The 6,000-nt window shown below is 38.4% G+C and overlaps 1 protein-coding gene across 1 annotated transcript in view; it reads right to left on the minus strand.

Moving 5' to 3' along the window:
• Positions 1-5,792, minus strand: part of LOC132143601 (adhesion G protein-coupled receptor L3-like) — a 113,933-nt gene extending 108,141 nt beyond the window's left edge. The window contains exon 1 of the mRNA XM_059553973.1: positions 5,302-5,792. The gene's annotated coding sequence lies outside the window, so the exon portion shown is untranslated. The remainder of the gene's footprint in view (positions 1-5,301) is intronic.
• Positions 5,793-6,000: the final 208 nt, after the last annotated feature.

A 6,000-nucleotide genomic window follows, 5' to 3' on the forward strand; every position in this document is an offset into this window, starting at 1 on the left:
CTTTTTGAATGCACCGTTGCTTTAAATTGTAAAGTAAATCCCCACAGTGGGCAGATGCCTGCTGTAAATTGTTTTGTGGTGAATGAACAATAAACGTTTAGAAAAAATAGACCCAAACCAATCAAGAGCACTTTGGACAAAAAGCACCCATTGCTAAGCTAAACACTTTGAGCTATTTTTTCACTCTTGAAATAGCACACATTGTCCAAAAGCTGAAATAGGAAACAACTGGAGGTTGAAGTTTCCTGTGCCATTCATTACTGATGAAGAAGAAAAAAAATGCTGCCATTGACTTCACAATGAACGGTGCCAACACAGCCGGGAGCAATCGATGCACGGAGCAATCAAACTTCAGGGTGATCAATCAATCACAGAGCTGCTTTATCTCAGAGGCTGCTTTACTCTCCCTGAACCTGTCACTACAGCAGACCTGAGGGTAGTCTAGAGACCGGCAGACATAAGGATTTAACATTACTGTCATGCTGAGCTACACTTGGAAGGCCACTCGCATGTAAAACAGTTGTTGGAATGCTTGGTACTTTTGATTCATAGCCTCATTAACTTATCTTTTACTGTCAGGGTCGTGGGTTCGATTCCCAGGGATGTGCAAACTGATAAAACACGTACTAAATATTTAAATGTAATGAAATGTAATTACATTAAAATCTATATAACGATAACTCTAGTTTTTGCTGTTTTGCCTGCAAAATGACATATCTATGGTCTCTTAAGCTGTGGGCAAGGGCATAAAGCATGAGTCATTTCTCACAACGGTTTCACTGTGCAAAACGACAACGCATTAAAGGAAGCATGATGATAATGAGCAAATTTTACAAGCAAATCTCCCATTCATGCAAATCTATGTCACAACAATCCCGCAGGTGTGCCTCTCTACTACATCTCTACTATTCTATAGCCTAATCTTTACTGACTCCAGCTCGGTAACTTTATCAGATGCTTATTAAAGACTAATAAGTTGCTTATTAGCTGGAACAAGTGTTTGATTAAGTCACAATTAGAACAAAGTGGTCAGTATTTGTTAAATACACAAAACTGGCAATTCATGTAATGCGGACAAAACTGGTTGTGTCTCGTTTTAACTTAATTTTAAAATTCCTATATGGGTCTGAAAATATCTATATGGGTCTGTCATGGGATTGTGGGACACCATTAAAACACATCACAGCGAGAAAGCTGTGTTTGATGACATCATCACTATTTTTGCTCCTACTTTAGCTTGAGGCACTTGACATCACACGCTGTGACTCATAGCATGCTCTGAAGAACATGTTAGCGTGCACATATGAGAAAGACCTCACACACATGCACACATTGATGTGCAAAACAGCATATTTTCAAACCCAACTCTTCTGTGGATCATCTGAACACTGTATAATTAAGAGTCCAAAAGACTGATCAAACGCATTTCTTTACGTTCACACAAGATGTGTTTTTGTGTTCGAGTACAGCTTTGAGCAGCTGAATGGAAAGGAAATCAAGCATTTTTAAATGCTGAACTGTTTTTAATTTGACACAGTCTCGAAAACAGACAGCGTGACCAGTGTTACAGATCAACGGAGTCTTACCAGGTGGTTCTTTTTAGTGAATCACATACATTAGTACTAGTAGTTTGACTCTCAAAAAAGATTCTTAAACAAATTACTTCAGTGAATCAAAAAATATATATATATTATAACATAATTAAACATACACCACTTACAACTGAGAAGTCTGTGCAGTTAATGACTAGTTGTGTGGTTGTGTAGTTAAAGATGAACGTTACAAGTTTTGTCAGAAGTATTTAAAAAAAAAAAAAACATTAGTTTATTGTTGGTTTAGCATTTAATATGTAGTGCTTAATATGACAATCGTTTAGATTGCATTTATAGTGCCTTTAAAGACCATTAAAAGCTATTAAAAATCTGTATAAACAGACCTTTTATTGATGATCTCATCATTTGGCAATTATTTTTTTAGGTAAACAAGCACTAAAAGAATTCTTCTATGGAACCAATTAAGACAACAATGAAACCAAAACCAGAATATTTCAATTAGGCTTCCAACAACCTGCTAGTCAATTAACGTTGTTGGTAATTTCTCAACCACTCTTTAAAATATTGAAAATACTAAAAATACTACAACACACACATACTTTTCCATTTTTTCTGGCACACACTTGTGACGCTACACTGCAAAAATTCTCTCATAACTTAAGCCCACTAAAAACCTTAACCTTGCAAATGGATGATAATAAAAGCATAAACACGCTCACACTCATGGGTTCATTGCTCCCAATTTCCTGGTGGGACTGAACTGATCAAAGTCCTTCCAAAGTCCATTCCAAATCCCATCGTCATTGTTTGGTGACCTCCTTATACAATTAGATTCTAACACACACACACACACACACACACTTCCTACTTTAAAACATGGCCTGTACACATTCAACAGCTCTCAGTTCTTGCCCTGAGTGTGTATAAAAATGGATTTTTAAGTGAAAGGGAGAGAGAGAGAGAAAGAGATCGAGATGAGGAAGCTGTATTATTCATGTGAATCACTATTTTAGTTTGAAGGACATTCAAAGAATGAGGAACATTTGCTAGAATACTGCTGCAAACACATGCTCTCAATGTGCTTTGTGCAGCTGCTACACATCTAATCATATATAGTTCATAGTTCTATAGCAGTATGATAAACTGGATTATATTTGTTTATATTTGAACGGCTGTGAACACACACATGGACTTTATTTCACAGATCTATGACATCAGGTTGCAGCCACAAAACACTGTTTGTATATTCATGCAATCAAGCCCATAATACAAAGCGAGAGGCATCCTGCATGCTGTGCTTGTCACCCTTTGATGATGAAAGCGTCTGTCGGAGCATGGGTCCCACCGGCCTCTGTTTGATAATGAACGAGAGTTGCAAATTACATACTGACCCATGCTGTGACATTGACAATCTTTTATCTATCAAATATTTTCTATAAAATATTTTCAAGAATGTTAGTAACCAAACAGTTTTGGCTACCACTGACTTCCATTACATGGACAAAAACAAAAAACAAAAAAAACACTGAGACATTTCTTAAAATATCTTCATTAATGTTTACTCAAGAAAGAAATTCAGTGGGAATGGCATGAGGGTGAGTAAATGATGACAGGATGTTTACTTTTGAGTGAACTATTCCTTTAAAGAATGTCCTTGGTTATATGGAGGTTATGAAAACATAAAAAGAATGTTAAGCACACATGATAAATAAATTAAAGTTTGTAGCAGCACGCAATAGTGTGAAACTGTTTGGCCAACCAAGTGTGGTCGGACAGTTTTCCAAATATCATTATATTTGCTTATCCATTTGGTTAGAAATTACACACTTCAGCTTGAAGACACTAAGATTGGAAATACAAAACACCCCCATCAAGGCAAACAGAGCAAACCAAAAAACCCAATCTGAAAAATACAGCTCCACCCTGCGTGTGAACTCTCTACGAAAATCAGCATACCACCCACTGGCAAAACAAAAGAACACAGGGAACATCTTGAAAGAAAATAGAAACTCGAATATACAAATAATATAATTAATATAAAATTGTCTCATTTAAACAAAGGAAACCACGAGTACCAACACATAGCTTTGCAAACTATACATTTCATAAATGATCTTTCACTTGGCATCAACAAAGTGTTTTAAATTGACCTGTTATCTTAAATCACACACTATCTAATATCCTAAATAAGTAAACCGTTTCTTGCTCTTTGAAGAGCAAGTAGGAAGTAAACTGCAGGTGTCATCACATAATTGAGCAAAATGCAGCAAAATCAAATCTTAAAGAAACTGTTCACCTAAAATAAAAATGCTAATTCTTTCATCGTTTACTCACTGTCATGTTGTTGCAAAACTGTTTAACATTCTATCTCCTGAGGAACACAAAATGAGATATTGTACACAATATAAGGGACTGACAGCTTCAGTCACCATTTACTTTCATTGCATCTTTTTTTCCATAAAATGAAAGCGAACTGAAGCTGCCATCCAGCCTAACAACTCGTTTGGTGTTTCACCGAAGAAAGAACATAATACGGATCTGATATGGCATGAGGGTGAGTAAATAATGACAGAAGTCTATTTTTGCTAAATGTAGATTTGGAACGGAAATGTATTTCAAGTGAACAACTTTTACTTCTGCCTGCCTATAACAAATCCTCTGATAAAGAAAAATAGAAGACCTAATAATAACTCTAAGTTTAAGTTCTGAGTTCGACTGCAGGGGACCAAGCCTAGATTCAAATCTTTTTATATATATATATCAGAGCAATTATACACAAAGCACACACAATATGCTAAATCCTCCCACAAAAACAGATGCAAAAAAATGGTATTTTGATCTGGCCTGGGTGAATGTACCTGTAAAGTAATTTGTCAGTTCTTCCTGTCTGTCTTTTTCTACATGCATGGTGACTATGCTGCAATCAGTGGAACACAGGGACTGATCTTTTCCTCCCAAAATGGGTCATCCTCATGAGGAAAACAATCACTTAACATCTCTAAGTGAGTTTACTCAAGTTATTATTTAGGCAATCTTTATTGAGAAATGATAACAAACAGTTAATTGGTTATATCATATATGATGATTCTGCATGTACTGCAATTTTCATGACATCAGGGTGACATGAATAGCAGATGTGTCTTTATTACTCAATGAATCAAGGTCATATGATCTCTGTACAGATCTGACGGTGTTAGTTGCATGGGTCGCTGTTGACGTTTCCAGTGCTGTTTATTTTAAAGATGCTCTGCTTATTTTCTTCTAAATTATTTCATACCAACGCATCTCCTGTTTATACACAAAAACACACATGCATTTATACACAGAGAAAGTCGAACGAGGCGTTGGCGATCTTCTCCCTATATAAAGGCTGAAGGGATGCTGTGAATGTAGGCCATCAATATAACGTTAGTCGCGACACGCTGCCTCCATCCTGCCTGTAATAAACAAATTAAAGATATCGTTTCGTCAAGAGCTGAAGAAAGCGACTTGGACACTCAAACACACGCGCGCGCGCACCGACGCCCATTAAAACACCACGCACGACACACGGCAAAAAGCATCCTGTGTCCAAAGCCCCTCACACACACACACACACACACACGGCATAATTCAGCTGTAGGATATGGAGAGTTTGAGCAGTGTACACTAACAGCATCTCGCTGCCACTGCCATTCAAACGTCCATTGGTTATTGATTTATTGCCCCTTAAGAAATAACGTCATCTCGTTTAAAAGCATCAACTCACCGCATTTTATAAAGCACCGGAATAATACTCAGCTCCGGATGTGTTCAACAGCATCGGGCTGTGTTGATCTCAGGATGCTCCTTAATTCCCGTGACAATGTGTCCGTGTGTGAATAAAACACGCAGATGATGTTTTGAGCTGCCGTTCCCAGATGCGCCTTTACGAGGCTCGAAGCCTCCTGAAGAAGCACGGTGAGGAACAGGATATTTCGAGTAGCCTATCCTTCGTCCCCCAAACCCAATGGATCTATTGTGGACACAGGGGATCAGAGCCCCTTGTTGTATCCCGATCAGTGTTTTTTTCTAGAATGAGAGCAAAATGCGCCGATTGGCTCCAGCGACTGCACGCTCCGCGAGATCAGCGCCAGTCCATCGCTAGATCGTCCGTGTGAACCGACAGCTAGGGAACGAGCGCCGAGAGAAAATGACGAGCCAATTTGGAAGCTAAGTGATGCTTGATTCAAGGATGTGAAGAGAAAGAAAGGCAGGATAAGAGAGAGGGCGGCGAATCTGGAGCTGGGAGGACTTGAGCATGCTCTGGTGGCCGACAGCGCGCACAGCAGTGAAGGGTCGACCTTCCTATCACCCACGGGGTCACACAGAGAGGGTGCAACTGTGGGACTTTTCGATTTTTGAAATTTTTTTTTTTCCTTATAAAGTTCTTTAAGCTTTTAAAACCTTAAACGCACGTGTATGCGTA

The sequence above is a fragment of the Carassius carassius genome, chromosome 7, assembly GCF_963082965.1.
Source record: "Carassius carassius chromosome 7, fCarCar2.1, whole genome shotgun sequence".
Classification (NCBI taxonomy): domain Eukaryota; kingdom Metazoa; phylum Chordata; class Actinopteri; order Cypriniformes; family Cyprinidae; genus Carassius; species Carassius carassius.